Source organism: Marmota marmota, unplaced genomic scaffold (genome assembly GCF_001458135.2).
Source record: "Marmota marmota marmota unplaced genomic scaffold, marMar, whole genome shotgun sequence".
In the NCBI taxonomy this organism is placed as follows: domain Eukaryota; kingdom Metazoa; phylum Chordata; class Mammalia; order Rodentia; family Sciuridae; genus Marmota; species Marmota marmota.
Window position 1 is genome coordinate 15172854 of NW_026000174.1, and position 14234 is coordinate 15187087.

The following is a 14234-nucleotide window of genomic DNA, read 5'->3' on the forward strand; positions in this document are numbered from 1 at the left end:
GGTGGCGGGGAATCCCCGGGCCGTACCAAGGGCTTGGTGGGGGCGGAGGAGCTGAGTGCACCCCTCGGGGGAAGCTGCCGCATGTCTGCGCCGCTGGGGCCCCACCAGAAAATTTTTGCCTCACAGGGTGCTCCTCTTGCTGTCAGGGGTAATAAGTTGGGACCAGACTCTAGGCCCCTGGGTCAGCTACCCCTTTGCCTGTTGGCGCGCTCCGGAGGCGGGGCCTCCAAGGCCAAGTCCAGCGTTCCTTGACGCAAACGCGCCCGGACTGAACTCTAAAGTGAAGGATGCTTAGAGAACCAGAGTCTTTTTATTTTCTTCCGTCCCGAGGATGCTTCGGGCTGTAGGGACCCAGGCTGGTGTCACAGATGCCCTAACTCATTGCAGGGGCAGACAAGTGTTCCTGGAAGGAACGCCGCCTCGCGACCAGACTCTCCCTAGCTGGATTACACCCGGACTCTTGGGTGTAAGCAGACCCAGGGCACCCACAGCATGACAGAAGCACAGAGGAGGAAGAGACAGAAGGGAAGAAATCCTTCTTTCCGGAGATGATGGCTTTTGAGTTTGGTTTGTGAGATGACCGATAAGAGTTGGCCAGAGGAGAGAAAAAAGGATTCTCGGCCGGGGGCGGAGGCGGGGGGGGCAGTGCTCAGAGGTTTGACGACATAAAAATTCCCATGGGTTGAGGGCTGCTAGGTCAGGAGTCAGAACTGCCTATGGAGGGGAACAAGGTTTAGGGGCCGGTTGGTCACAGACAGTTTAGGTCCCTAAGATTAAAGGGATGCAAGCTGGGCGCGGTGGCACACGACTGTAATCCCAGTGATTCTGGAGGCTGAAGCAGGAGGATTCCAAGTTCAAGGCCAGCCTCAGCAATTTAGCAAGACCCTGTCTCTCTGGGGCTAGGGCTATATTTCAGTTGGTAGAGTGCTTGCCTCACATGCATAAGACCCTGGGTTCAATCCTCTGCACCATAAAAAAAAAAAAAAAAAAAAAAAAAAAAAAAGATCCTGTCTCAAATTTAGTGAGACCCTGACTCAAAAGGATTGGGGATGTAGCTCAGCACCCTGGGTTCAATCTACAGTACCCAAAACAAAATTAAAATAAATTAGTTAATTAAATTAAAAGGGGATGCAGCTGTTTTCATCTCGGAAACCCCCTTGATCCAAAGAAACAAGAGGTTTGTTGTTTGCCTGAGGTTTTATGGAGTAAGTGGCTGACCTGGCCAGTAGCCCAGTATCCTGAATCAGGTCCAAGAGTTAACTTGTTTGGGCAGCCTCTGGAGGAGTAGAGACATCTCTTGTGGGTACACTTGACAGTGTATCATGGATTTCATGGAACTGTGATAAAATTGTCTCTGGCCTATCCAGAGCTCTCAGAACACAGGCTTGGGTGAGGAATCAAAAGAGCGCTTCACTGGGCCAGCCTTACCCTGGGGAATACTGGGGAAGGCCCAGAAGGTCCTCCTCTCAGTGAAACAAAAGAGAAATTAGGCAATGTCAGGTAGCTTTCTGGGCCTTGGAGGTGACAGGTCTGTTGAAATTCTAATGGGGATGGGTCACAGAACTTGGAAAGTAGTAAAGGCTAGTGATAATCCAGGACAGTGCTTTAAAATCACAATAAACTGGGCTCCTTGGGCCCTTGTGGCCTTTGTATATGCTGTGCCTGAACTTTGGAACAACTTCCTCTCAAGTTAGTACATCTATTCATATATCACCTCCCCAGGGAAAACTATGCTGTGGTCTATGGAATTCCTCTTGGGATAAGGCCTGAGTCCCAGGTATCTGCATCCCTCCCACCAGCCCAGGCCTGGCCTGAATATTTCACATGACTGTTTCTGTTGCAGGTTGGTAGTAACAATCACCAAAAGGCATGCCCAGTCAAAGGACACAGTACCTGTGGAGGCCTAGGTCAGTTAGTGAAAGTGACCAATTCATTTTAGGACTAGCGAACTCTCAGACACTTGGAAAATGCACATTGGAGGGTGTATTAGCCCAACTATGAGGTGCAACAAGCTGTCTTTATTATTATTTTTTTTATTATTTTGGTACCAGGGATTGAACCCAGTGTACTTAACCACTGAGTCACATTCCCTTTTTAAATTTTTTTTTTTTTTTTTTTTTTGAGTCAGGGCCTTGCTGAGTTGCTGAGGCTGGCCTCGAACTTGCAATTCTTCTACCTTGGTCTCCCAAATCACTGGGATTATAGGCAAGAGCCACCACATCTGGCTAGTTGTGTTATTTCTGAATATTATATAATAAAGAAGTGATTGGCTTCTACTGAAAATATTTTCCATCTTTAGAATATGACAGAATGTATTATAAAGTTCACTTAAAATACAGAGCTGAGGTTGTGGCTCAGTGGTAGAGTGCTTGCCTAGCATGCTCAAGGCCCAGGGTTCAATCCCCACCACTGCAAAAAATAAAATTAAAATTAAAAAAAATAGGGGCTGGGGTTGTGGCTCAGTGGTAGAGTGCTCATCTAGCACGTGCAAGGTGCTGGGTTTGAGCCTCAGCAGCACATAAAAATAAATAAAATAAAGGCATTGTATCCAATTACAACTAAAAAAAATTTTAAAAGATAAAAAAATAATACGCTAAATAAAATAGAAAGAAGGAAAGAAAACCTACAGAACAGGAGAAAATATTTGCAAATATAATCGGATAAGGGCTATTATCAGGAATACATAAAGAACTCCTAAAACTCAGCACAGCAACACCCAATTTAAAAAAATGAGGAAAAGATCTGAATAGATATTTTTCCAAACAGCATAAGCAGATGGCCAGTGAGCACATGTTGACATCACTAGTCATTTGGGAGATGCAAATAAAATACAACAAGATGCCACCTTACACCTACTAGGATGGATACAATAAGGGAAAAAAGGAAAAAAAGTGTTAGCAAGTATGTAGAGAAAAATGGAACTCTCATGCACTGCTGGTAGAAATGTATGGTAATACGTTTCTGTGGAAAACAGTTTGGAAGTTTCTCAGAAGGGTGAACATACAAGAATCAAATGATCCAGCAATTCCACTCCTAGGTATATATCCACAAGAATCAAAAGCAAGGATTTGAGCCAAGTATGGAATCCCACGCCTGTAATCCCAAGCGATTCAGGAGGCTGAGCCAGGAGGATCACAAGTTTGAGACCAGACTCAACAATTAAGCAAGAGACCCTTTCTCAAATAAAAAGGACTGAGATAAAGAAGAATGAAATTTGCTGGTAAATGGATGGAAATGGAAAACATCATGCTAAATTAAATAGGCCAAACTCAGAAACTCAAAGGTCAAATGTTTTCTCTCATGAAGAAGCTAAAGTAAAATAAAGGAAATGAGGAGGAAAGGATTGGCTATCATAAAGATAAAGGGAAAGTCAGCAGTGTATTAGATCAAAAGGCAGAGTGGAGGGATGGGAGAAGGGAGGCAATGCCGAATGAATTTTGTGTACATATAAATATACCACAGGGAACTTCACCTTTATGTATAAGTAAAAAGAACCAATCAAACATAAATAAATAGATGAGCAAAAGGAAGTTTAGCAGAGTAGAGGAAGGGGAACAAGGAAGGGGAAGGAGAATGGGAGAAAAAAAGGGGAGAGAAAAGGATGGGATGGTGAACTGAAATTGAATCCCATGCATGAGTTCATTGGGATGAACCTAATTACTATGTATAACTATAAAGTTCTAATTTAAAAATTAAAAAGAAAACTTTAAAACTATTTTAAAAATAAAAAGGGCTGAGCATGTGGCTCTCTGGTAAAGTGCCCCTGGGTTCCCTCCCCAGTAACAAAAAAAAAAAAAAAAAAGGTTAATAAACCTTAAATGAAAACAGCATAGTATTGGCACCAAAATAGACTGGTATACCAATGGTGCAGAATAGAGGACACAGAGACAAACCCACATAAATACGGTTATCTCATACTAGACAAAGGTGCCAAAAACATATTAGAGAAAGGATAACCTCTTCAACAAATGGTGCTGGGAAAACTGGAAATCCATATGCAACAAAATGAAATTAAATCCCTATCTGTCACCATACACAAAACTCAACTCAAAGTGGATCAAGGACCTAGGAATTAAACCTGAGGCCCTACATCTAATAGAGGAAGAAGTAGGCCCTAATCTCTATCATGTGGGATTAGGCCCCAACTTCCTTAATAAGACTCCTATAGTGCAAGAAATAAAATCAAGAGTCAATAAATGGGATGGATTCCAACTAGAAAGCTTCTTCTCAGCAAAAGAAACAATCAGTGAGGTGAATAGAGAGCCTACAGAATGGGAACAAATTTTTACCATATGCTCACTAGATAAAGCTCTAATCTTTAGGTTATATAAAGAACTCAAAAACCTTAACACCAAAAATAATAATAATAATAACCCAATCAGTAAATGGGCCAAGGAACTGAACAGATACTTCTCAGAAGATGATATACAATCAATCAACAAATATATGAAAAAAATGTTCAACATCTCTAGCAATTAGAGAAATGCAAATCAAAACTACTCTAAGATTTCATCTCACTCCAGTCAGAATGGCAGCTATTAAGAATATAGACAACAGGGCTGGGGTTGTGGCTCAGCAGTAGAGCACTTGCCTCACATGCGTGAGGCCCTGGGTTCAATCCTCAACACCACATATAAATAAATAAATAAAAAGAAAGGCATTGTGTCTGACTACAACTAAAAAATAAATATTAAAAAAAAAAAAAGAATACAGGGCTGGGATTGTGACTTAGCGGTAGAGTGCGAGGTAGAGTCTAGCACGTGCGAGGCCCTGGGTTCGATCCTCAGCACCACATAAAAATAAAATAAAGATGTTGTGTCCACCGAAAACTGAAAAATAAGTATTTAAAAAAATATATAAAAATATAAAAAGAAAAAGAATACAGACAACAATAAGTGTTGAAGAGGGTGTGGGGAAAAAAGCACACTCATACATTGCTGGTGGGACTGCTAATTGGTGCAACCATCTGGAAAGCAGTATGGAGATTCCTTGGAAAACTTTGAATGGAACCACCATTTGACCTAGCAGCACAATTCACAATAGCTAAACTGTGGAACCAACCTAGATGCCCTTCAGTAGATGAATGGATAAAGAAACTGTGGTATATATACACAATGGAATATTACTCATCATTAAAAGAGAATAAAATCATGGCATTTGCGGTAAATGGATGGAGTTGGAGAATATTATGCTAATTGAGGTTAGCCAATCCCAAAGAACCAAAAGCCAAATGTTTTCTCTGATATGTGGATGCTGATTCATAATGGGGGTGGGGTGGGGGATCAAGGGAGGAATGGAGGAACTTTAGATAGGGCAAACAGGAATTTGGGGAAGGGAGGAGGCATGGGGGTAGGAAAGATGGTGGAATGAGCTGGACATTATTACTCTAAGTACATGTATGAAGACACAAATTGTGTGACTCCTTTGTGAACAACCAGAGACATGAAAAATTGTTCTTTATATGTGTACTATGAATTTAAATGCATTCTGCTGTCATGTATAACAAATTATAATAAATAAATGAATTTAAAATTTAAAAAAAAGTTAAAAATGACAATTTTATGTTACGTATATTTTACCACAATTTAAAAATCCTCACTCAGGGCCAGTATGATAACACATACCTATACTCCCAACTACTTGGTAGGCTCAGGCTGTAGTATCATTGGAGACCAGCCTGGGCAAGAGAGCAAGAACCCGTCTCAAGGAAAAAAACAAAAACAAAAAAACATCTCAGTGAGATAGTGCACATCCGTAACCCCAGCAACTGAGGCTGAGGAGGCTAAGGCAGGAGGATCAGAAGTCTGAGGCCAGCCTGGGCAACTTAGCAAGACCCTGTCACAAAATAGAATATGAAAAGGGCTGGGAACTTAGCTCAGTGGGTTCAATCTTGAGTACCACAAAACAACAGCAAAAACAGCTCACTCAAAAACGAAATGCAGGCCAGGCACCATAGTACATGCCCGTAACCCTAGAAGCTCAGGAGTCTGAGGCAGGAGGATCGCAAGTTCAAAGCCAGCCTCAGCAACAGTGAGACCCTGTCTCTAAATAAAATACAAAATAGGGATGGGGATGTGGATCAGTGGTCAAGTGCCCCTGAGTTCAATCCCCAGTCTCAAAAGAAAAGAAAATAAAGAAATGCACAATCAACTAAGTCAAAAAAGAGGCAATAGGGCTAGGGATGTGGCTCAAGCAGTAGCGCGCGTGCAGGGCGCTGGGTTCGATCCTCAGCACCACATAAAAAATAAAATAAAATAAAAAAATAAAGGTATTGACAACTACAACTAAAAATAAATAAATATTTTTTAAAAAAGGAGGCAATAGGTGGAGAGAGGACTAGAGTGCAACTCAGTGAGTACTTGCAGCATGTGTGAGGCTCTGGGTTGGGTCCTGAGCACTGCAAAAAAAGCAAGCAAGGACAAAAAAAAAAAAATGGAGAGGAAACTACTTACAGCATACATATAAAAGTAATAAAATCCAGAACATATAAATAACCTTTGTAAATCAACTAAACAGAAACCCACTATAAAAATGAGCAGTGGAGCAGATACAATGGCATTAATCTGTACTCAACTATTTGGAAGCTGAGGAAGGAGGAAAGCAAATTCAAGGCCACTTTGGGAAACTCAAAATAAAAGCCAAAAAGGACTAGGATGTAGTTCAGTGAACCTTGATTTGTTCTCCAGAACTGGTGTGTGTGTGGGGGAGAAACAGTGATTTTTGTCAGAAGAAAAACAAGTCATCCACGGAAAATAAAATTGCACATAACTAGTAAAGTGTAGCTTAAAATTCAAATGAAAGGCTTTGGGAGCCTTGTATCAGCTATGGATTTTGATTGAGCCATTAAGACAGGGAAGCTGCTTTTTCTGGGAACTCCTGGGTGAAATTCCCAGGATGGCGAAAGCCCAGATCATCCTGGCTCCATACCTCAGCTCAAAGCCCCAGGTTCAAACAAGGCAGTCAGTTGGGAGATGGGCAGAACCTGACAAGCACCAAAAAAACTGTTTTTCCCCCACATTCTTATCCTGTTTTTCCTGAAGAAGCTCCTTACTATCCCCCTTGGTCTGTACCACTATAAATAAAGCAAGTGCAGGTTTTTCTCTTTGTTAGGATCAGACCCATCAGGGCTATCCACCTGTTCAGCCCTTGCTTTTTAATAGATAATTCTTGTCTTTGTCTTTAATTTCTCTTTTTTTTTGTAATATTTATTTTTTAAGTTGTAGTTGGACACAGTACCTTTATTGCTGAGGATCGAACCCAGGGCCTCAAACGTTCTAGGCGAACGCTCTATCGATGAGCCAATATCTAAGCCCCTAATCTCTTAATATTACTTTCATAGCTTTTATTTCCCAGCCGGCCCACACATCTGACAGTTACGCACTCCCTCCTCATGCAGGATGCGGGCAGAAAAAGTCATCTTTTATTCTTCAGATTGGCAAATGAAGAATTTTCTTTCTTTTTCTTTAAAAATTTTTTTTTTAGTTGCAGATGAACACAATACCTTATATTTCATTTTTTGTGGCACTGGGGATTGAATCCAGGGCCTTGTGCATGCAAGGCACTCTACCAACTAAGCTATCTCCTCAGCCGCTATTTTATTTATTTTTGTGTGGTGCTGAGGAAGCACTCTACCAATGAGCTACAACCTCAGCCCAATAATTTTGTTTTTCTTAAAATTAGTTGATGCAGGTATGGGAAATGGAGTCCACCATTTGTAGCTGGTCGAGTATAACCTGGTTTATTTGCTCTCTTGGGAGGGCAATTTGGCCACATCTGATAAATACACACACCCTTGGATCCAGAAGTTGCAATCTAGGGCTGGACAGGATGAATGGTTACTTTATCACAATACATCCATAAAAAGGAATCCAGGAGCTTGGGTTGTGGCTCAGCGCTTGACTACCACTGTGTGAGGCTTTGGTTCCTCAGCACCACATTAAAAAATAAATAAATAAACAAAACAAAAGAATTGTGCCCAACTATAACTAAAAAATAAATATTAAAAAAAAATAAGGAAATCAGCACAATCCAAAGGAGCTAGATCTGGGTGTCCCGACACTGGAAATATATGTCTGAGATACTTCATAATACTGCTTAAAACCCAGCAAGTTTATTTTTTGCTTGATATTTATGTTATGTTTCTAAATGATAACATCAAAGGTTTAGACTGCTGTTTGCAAGTAGTTTTCACAAATAATACCTTTGGGATTGGGTTGGCTTTATTCTCGGTACATGAGAACACAAATAGCATTGTAGCTGCTTTTTTATTTTCCTAGCTTTGGCTTCTCAGTCTTAATGACATCTGAATGTGTTTATATGAAGTTTTATCAGACAAATTTAAATTTCTGTAAAAAAATTGGTAACAATCTTGGGCAGGGGCTGTGACTCAGTGGTAGTACACTTGCCTGGCATGTGTGAGTCACTGGGTTTGATTCTCAGCACTGCGTATAAATAAATAAGGGTCTATCAACAACTAAAATAACACTAAAAAAATTTTGGTAACAATCTTAAGGCAAATTAACAGTTTATGTTGTTAATTAATTGCCCACCAAATATTATAACTAATTAATGTAGAATTAAAAATGAAATAGCTTAAAAGTGTGAAATAGTTAAAAACATCTAGGGGTTGGGAAAAGTGAGTTCATCTATAGCTGTCTTCATCTATTCTGTCTTAGTCTACTATAATAAAATACTTTTATTTATTTATTTTGGTACCAGGGATTGAACCCAAGGATGCTTTACACTGAGCCCCATCTCCAGTTCCTTTTTTTTTTTCTTGGTGACACAGGGTCTCACTAAGTTGCTGAGGCTGGGGCTTTGTACCTGTTGTGAGCCTCCTGCCTCAGCCTGTGGGAGAGGTCAGGGAGCTCCTGAAGCCCCCTTTTTAAGGGCACTAAACCCATTCATGGGGTCAGAGCCTTCATGACTTAATCACTTCCCAAAGGCTCACCCTCTTAATACTGTCATTGGTATTAGTTCTAGCATATGAAATTTAAGGGGAAGTCAACAGTCCCACCCTACAAAAGCTCCTATGCCTGAGCTCCACACACATTCACCACTGACTATTACTTTAAAGGTAAACTGAAGCTATGTTTCTCCTCCCACCAAGAGGAGAAACCTGTGATTTCAGCTTCATTCAATTTTGGCTAATGTGAAAAATGCTTTGAAATAGGCAACAAAGGGGAGAATGACCCCATATTATTCTAAAAGAAGCCCCATCTAAGTGTTGTGAACAAGAGGAACACGAATTTATTTAGAAGATGGGATGTGGAGCAGATGAAGTGGCAAGAGGGTCCTTCACAAGGAAGTTAAACCCTCAAGTTGTAGAAGTACGTTTAGTTTCAAGAAGTGTTAGGACTGGGGATGCAGCTCAGTAGTAGAGAGCTTGCCTAGCATGCACAAGATCTTGGATTCCATCCCCAGCACCAGCCACAGAAAAGGAAAAAACAAAACAAACAAACAAAAAAAACAAACAAACAAACGAGTGTTAGAAAACCAAGGACAGCAAGAGGGAAACTTCCTTCCACAGTACTCAGCCTCCTTCCCAGCAGCAGATAGCCCACACCCTGCCCTACTCCTCTGCAGAGATCTGAGTAGGTTCCCTAGAAAAAACTGTCAGGCTTAGCAAGTTCGGATGGCTGTGAGATTTTCAAGGCATCAAAAGGAACTGGGAAATTAATGGACCTAGTGAGGAAACCAACTGGATGGGCCTCAAGAGGAGGGGGAAAGAGGTGGAACCTCCACTATAAGATCCAATTCCTTGTTGAAAGGATGGAACCATAGGGTAGAGCAAATCAGGCCCAACTTCTACTTTCCCCTAACCCCAATCTTCCCAACTTTCTAAGGTTTTAGGACATTGATTAGGTGAAAAATTGCTGATTCTGATGAAATAATTTGAGTACAATGGGTGAGGAGGTACCTGGCCTAGTGAGGATTGTCTCCCACCCATTCTCTAGCCAGAAGTGGTCAGTGTCTAGTTCTTACTTGGAACACATCAATGAGTTGTTGTTGCCTCCAACCAAAGAAAAGAGCCAAAAAAAAAAAAAAAGATAATTCAGATTTGAACATATTGAGCTTAAGTAACTTGTGGGTCAACCAGAGGGAATTGTCTTCATGAAAGGAGAAAAGCATGAGCTGGGGGTTTGGATGGAAGTGAATTAGATCATCTAAAGAAAGCCTGCAGAAGAAGAGAGGGCTGTGACAGAGACTAGAGGACACCAATATTTTATAGTGTCCCACCCACGAGGGACAAACCTCACAATTTGATTAAGTCAGGTTTATTGACCCTTTGTAATGAGACAGACAACACACCAAAGGACCCCCATGAGTGTTCCATCAAAGATAAAAGAAAAAGTTACTTTCCTTATTATTATTGTAGGTTTGAGAAAGGGGCATAAATTAGGTAAAGTTTGTTTTTTGTTTTTTGTTTTATTTTCATTTCACCCAAAATAGGCACTCATATAAATTTACTTAGTAAAAATTTTCATACATGGGAGTCCAATAACTTGACCAAGTTTGAACTTGTGATATAAAATTCACTACCTGTTTTTTTTAACCTTTATTTTACTTATTTATTCTTATGTGGTGCTGAGGATCGAACCCAGGGTCTCACATGTGCGAGGCGAGCACTCTACCGCTGCNTTTTTTTTTTTTTTTTTTTTTTTTTTGTGGTGCTGGTGATTAAACCTAGGGCCTTGTTTATGCAAGGCAAACACTCTACCAACTGAGCTCTATCCCCAGCCCGCTACCTAGTTTTTAAAGAGAGAATGTTATAGAGAATGAATCCCATTTCTCCAGTTTCTTCCTCAAGGGTAGTTTCTCTAAATGAAAAAGAACAGTTTGACATGATTTTCTGATGATAATTCTACCTAAGAATTTATGAGAATATTATTTCCCTAGATTAATATAGCAGCTTCTTTTTTTTTTCTTTTAATATGGACTGCTTCATATGTCATCCTTGTGCAGGGGCCATGCTATCCTCTCTGTATCATTCCAATTTTTAATATATGTGCTGCTGAAGCAATCACAATATGGCAGTTTCTGGATTGAAGAATTATACTTGTTATTTTCCTGGTTGCCTTCTTAGAAACAAGTATACATTTTTAGTACAGCCAACTTTTATTTTTCCATTGCCCCTAAGTTTAAAAATATTCGCATTATAATAGTTCACAGAGTTCTACAGTTAAATAGTTTCAGTCATTTTCTATCATAACCAAGGCAGACTCTTTTTTAAAAAGTCTTTCAGAATCCATTTAAGCTGTCAGCATCATATACGCAGTAAGAACAGCTGCATAGAACCATAAATCTATTTGTCAACCCTTGGAGCTTACTAATACATACATATAGCTAGATATGTGGAAACTCCAGGGAAGTGCTCCAAAGAGGCAGCCCTCCCAATTTTGAGGTGGAGCTGTCATTCACAATGAAAATCAGTCATTCCCTGTCCCTTGTTTATTGTGAGTTTGTGACTTCTCCTGGAAGAGGCCACAACCTATGTCACAGGCCCACGTTGAGAGCAGGCTGTGTCCTGTCCTATCCATTCCCACTTTTGACATTCTGGCAAAGAACATACCCCTGGAGGTGATTTTGTGAAAAGTATAACAGAAGTTTCTGTTCAAGGAGGCATATGCAATGGGATTGACAACTGAATTGGCTATAACAGGAGAAAGGCCATGTTCATTACCCACTTGGGTTTATCCTTAGCCCAAAATGGCTGAAAAAGAGTGACACAGTTGATGGCACAGTCAGCACAGAGCAAAACTCCCACAGTAAAGGTCTGTGACTTGGCAGTGTTATCTCCTGATGGACAGTGGTCCTCTAGTGGCCCATCAGCTTGGTGTGCTGACTGAAGCTGCATGCAGGCCACCATAAAGACCTTAATGTTGATCAGCAACATTATGAGCACTGGGGGCAGGACACAGCCAAAGAAATTAAAATATTGGGGCTGGGGTTGTGGCGCAGCGGTAGAGTGCTCGCCTCGCACATGTGAGACCCTGGGTTCGATCCTCAGCACCACATAAGAATAAATAAGTAAAATAAAGGTTAAAAAAAACAAATTGAAATATATTATATAATTAATGAGGACCACATTCTTAAAGAGCAGCAACTTTCATCTGTGGTTCCATCTTGGGACTTTCTTTACTGTGGTACTGTCTTTACTGTTCCACCCTAGGAATGAAGATTGACTTCAATCCAAAGCTAAAGGCAAAGACCCAGAAGACAGCAATAACCATCTTCCCCCTGCTCAGGACCTAGTGACTAAAATTATTCACCCAAGTGGGACACAGATAGGTGCCTGTCAACAGCCACAGCCAGGAGGTTGAAGGGGAAGCTCTGAGCATGAGCAACAAGCAGGTGAGGAAGACAGCTGCCAAAGTCAGTAAAGCTCAGGCTGATGGTGATAGCAAAGAGAATAACCTTGGCTAGAGAGGGACCAGGAAGTAGTTGGCAGGCACCTGCAGCCACTCACCATGCCCACTACTGTGCCCTCCAGCACAATGCCCACTATATGCAGCCTGTCTACACTTCCAGCAGCATGACCCAGCACCTCCACCTGGCCTTAGTCAACCACATCTGGACAGTAGGTGATAGACTCAAGCAAACCAGAGCCATGTATAAAGGGGTCAACATCAGGTCTGGACTGCTAAGTGGATGCAAGGTGCTGTTTCCTTGGAAACAATGAAGTTAATATGGGTAGATTTCTTTAGAATTTTATTTATTTATTTTGGCAGCCCTGGGGATAGAACCCCAGGGTACTCTAACCACTGAACTATATCCCCAGCCCTTTTTATTTTTTATTTTGAGACCAGTCTCACCAAATTGCCCAGGTTGGCCTTGAACTTTGATCCGCCTGCTTCAGCCTCCCAAGTGTGTGGGATTACAGTTGTGGGCCACCCAGACTGGTTAGAGGTAGAACACAAGTTCAGAAACCCCTTATCTCAATCTCTGCCCCTGGGTGTAAATTCTGTCTATTTAGTGAGTTAGATCCCCCAGGCAAGAGTTTCATTCTTGTTTAAACAATTCAAACAGCTGTTTCCAATAGCCTATAATTTTAGAAAACAAGGCTGCTCAGTTAAGTAAGGAAGAAGTAGTCACTTAAAGCAAAGGGTTGTTAGGACATTTTTATGGTTGTGGTATGTATTTAGGAAAAATATTTCTTGTTACTTTTACCACCTTCAGGCAGGTGGCCCACGCCTGTAATCCCAGGAGTTCGGGAAGTTGAGACAGGAGGATCGAGTTCAAAGCCAGCTTCAGCAATGGCAAAGCGCTAAGCAATTCAGTGAGACCCTATCTCTAAATAAAATACAAAAATAGGGCTGGGCATGTGGCTCAGTGGCTGAGTGCCCCTGAGTTCAATCCCTGGAATAATAATAATAATAATAATAATAATAATAAAAATACCACCTTCTATGTGTCTGTTATTTCAGCCTGATGAATAGCAGGGCAGATTTTTACAGTCCAAACTAATTTTGAAGTTTCCAGGGACAAAAACTGAGGAGGGAGCTGCAAACTGATAAGCACACTGAATGTCAGACCACAAGAAACTAAAACAGGAGCCTCACAAAGGCAGGGGGCAAGGTGACTGTTAGTATACAACAGCCCCAGGTCTGGTTTGCTGAGCTGTTCCATATGGTAACCCTACTGACAGCTATCCACTTAAGCTTACATTAATTAAAAGTTAATTAATAGGGCTGGGATTGTATCTCAGTGGTAGAGTGCTTGCCTAAAACGTGTGAGGCACTGGGTTCGATCCTCAGCACCACATTTATTTATTTATTTATTTGTTTTGTTTTTTGTGGTGCTAGAGATTGAACCCAGGACTTTGTGTGTGCAAAGCAAGCACTCTATCAACTGAGCAATATCCCCAGCCCCTCAGCAACATATTTTTAAAAAATACAATAAAGGTATTGTGTCCATCTACAACTAAAAAAAAAAAAAAGTACATTAATTTCAAAATGAATTCAATTAAGTACAAATTTGAATTCATGCATGGCATTTATCCACATGTCAAGTGTTCAGTAATCACAGATTAATGGCTATAGTATTGAATAATACAGATAAAGAACATTTCCATTATTGCAGTAAGATGATAATTGAGAGTGCAGTCTCCGAGGAGTGATGGGGAGGGGGCCCTGTGGGAGTTGTAAACTAATGGGTTGTATTCTAAGACACATCCTTAGCAATGCTTGTGCACTCCTACGCTAGCTACGCGAATCCGCCACTCCAGGTTCAGA

The 14234-nt window shown here is 41.0% G+C and overlaps 1 pseudogene; it reads right to left on the bottom strand.

The window, feature by feature from the left end:
• Positions 1–10928: 10928 nt before the first annotated feature.
• On the bottom strand, positions 10929–11027 carry LOC125612228 (annotated as a pseudogene).
• Between the last annotated feature and the right edge of the window lie 3207 nt (positions 11028–14234).